This window comes from Photinus pyralis, unplaced genomic scaffold (genome assembly GCF_008802855.1).
Source record: "Photinus pyralis isolate 1611_PpyrPB1 unplaced genomic scaffold, Ppyr1.3 Ppyr1.4_LG1, whole genome shotgun sequence".
In the NCBI taxonomy this organism is placed as follows: Eukaryota; Metazoa; Arthropoda; class Insecta; order Coleoptera; family Lampyridae; genus Photinus; species Photinus pyralis.
In genome coordinates this window covers 37,773,550-37,776,274 of record NW_022170249.1, presented here as the reverse complement: position 1 = coordinate 37,776,274, position 2,725 = coordinate 37,773,550, and the positions used below count along the sequence as shown (strand labels likewise).

At 36.8% G+C, this 2,725-nt stretch overlaps 1 pseudogene; it reads left to right on the top strand.

Moving 5' to 3' along the window:
• Nucleotides 1-747: 747 nt before the first annotated feature.
• LOC116160885 lies at nucleotides 748-1,620 on the top strand (annotated as a pseudogene).
• The last annotated feature ends 1,105 nt before the right edge of the window (nucleotides 1,621-2,725 follow it).

Here is a 2,725-nt window from a genome sequence, read left to right as displayed (position 1 = left end):
GTGTGTTCACTACCAAATCCAAACAAACCTATTTCGAAATGTCCCATATACAAGGACTAGAGAGTTTCGCCTGTAATGGTGATCTACACTCGGTGGGTAAAATGGAGGAGAGCTTTCGAAATTTACCTGGAAGTAGCTAACATTGAAAATCCCACTCAGACACGCGAGCCGCATTACTTCATATAGGAGGTGGCGGTACAAGAAATATATCATAACATACCAGGACAGTGATGCCAATTTTTCCAACTGAATATTCCCACAATAAAGTCACAATTTCCCCTTTTTCCTCTCCAGGTATTCGCAAATCACCTAATCATTATAGGTTTGTTCCTACATAACGTTAAACGGTTTTAAAACCGTCAGGATTGTGCGCAGTACATTTTAAGTGTTCCAACACAGTTTTTCGATGGACTACTAGTTGGAATAACTTGTTTCTACATAAAATGCAAACTGTCAGCTTTCCGTTTGCAAATCGTCAAACCGATTTGAGAATTATTTGCAAACCACTAGTCTGGCGCACGCGCAAATAATTGTAGTTCATTTGTTTTAACACCTGATTAGGAAGCATAACTTTATTTATTTATGAATTAAAGCATTGCACAAAGTTTGTTTCTTATAAAATAGCAATATTATATTACAATTTGTGTAAAATGACCTATCTATACTGAAATTGAGTAAGTCATAGTGTTGATGCACGATCGAAGTTTGTTTTGATGCATCGTTTAGTTTTCCAGACTACATTACAGAATGAGTGATATTACTTCTGGCACTGATAGTGACAATTCCACTAGTAGCTCTGATTTGAATGAAGACGACGATGAACTTTTCCTTTTTATACGGCCCAAGAATCAAAACTACAATGAAGAAACGGTTCCACAGTATGGCGTTGAATTCCTCGAACATTTCAGACTAAATCGACCAGTTGTAGAGGCCATTGCTGAAGATTTTGCTTGAAGTGAACAAAACAAACGTCACAGTGGCATGTATGGGAAACTAACACCACTCCAGCAAACACATATCTTTCTGTGGTTCGTTGGACATCAGACAGCTTCTTTTAGAGATGTGGCAGATCGGTTTAATATTTCAATTAGCAGCCTCTTTAGAATTATTAAACGACTGACATTCTACTTAAGCAACCGATCACCAGAAATAATACAATGGCCCTCCCAAAATGAAAAGGTCGAAATTGAAACACATTTTCGCAATAATGGATTCCCAGGTGTGATTGGGGCTATTGATGGCTCCCATATCAAAATTGACAAACCATCAAAAGACCCCGATTCGTACATTAACCGAAAGGGTTATTATTCAATTCAAGTAAGTTGAGATCATTCAAATGACTACTTCATAACATTATTTTAGTTGCAAGTTGTATGCGACCACCAAAGAAAAATTCGAGACATTTTTGTGGGGTACCCTGGCTCCGTACATGACAGTAGAGTTTTTCGAGTGTCTCCACTATCCCAAAGTTTGGCAGAGAAGTGTGGAAATTTTTATCTTTTAGGTGATAGTGGATATCCCCTTTTACCTAATTTACTAACTCCATTTAAAGATAGGGGTCAGCTTACAAGGCATCAATTACAATACAATAGAAGGTTGGCCACAAATCGCAAACATTAATTTGGGTTGACTTGGTTAAAAGATGCTTTCGCAAGGGTGTTCGATCCAAAATCAACCACTGGAAGATATAACACGCACCCCCAACTCGGGATCACAAATCGACCGTCTTTCTAAAGCAGGTGGCGAGAAAAGAAGACGCTAACTTTCTTGTTTCCGGTCACGATGCAACCGACGACGAATAATTCCAACCAACCACGAGAGCCCATGGATATGTCAATACCATAAATGGTAATATCTAATGCTTATCGATAAAGGAAACGAATTTAAAACCAATGACAGCAAGGTATCGAATTACAGTAAACTGACGTCATTGATCGGTAGATCGAGAAACTAAAACGGGCAGGCAACACAAAAATATAAAAGTAACTAGAGAATTAACATATTGGTTGCATTCAACGATGCGCGAACATGTAATACAGGGTAATGGAAATAGAAATATGACTACAAAGGTTAATACTATTTTAAACTGTTACAAACATTTCAGATGTTATTTGTATGGTAGAAAGTTCACTATTGTTACAGATCACATACCCCTCAGGTATTTATTAAATTTAAAGGACGGAAACCAACGACTACTAAGATGGTCATTATTAATTTCAGAATATGACTTCGATATTATACATCGACAAGGTAAACTTCACGGAAACGCAGACGGTTTAAGTAGAGCTTTTGAATCAACAACTAGCACGGATGACAAACGGACAGATAACCAAATAAATGCAATAACTAGACAAAACAAACTAGACGAAATCATTCCGATTTGTGATAGGGAATCAATACTTAGAGAACAACAAAAAGATACGTACTGTCAAACTATTATTCAGAAAATTCAGTCAGGAGACAACGACTTTTACTTAGACGCAGACAAAATGATTTTCAAGAATGAAAACGTTCAGGATAGATTAGTAATACCAAATTCGTTAATATTAAAAATTATAAATGATTACCACTCACTACCTATTTTCGGACACCAAGGAATAGCTAAAACCCTTTCAACTATTAAGCATAGATGTTACTGGCCTAACATGACGAAACATATAACAGACTTTGTTACGAGATGCCATGAATGTAATAGGAGAAAAACATCACCACATTTATCTAGAGC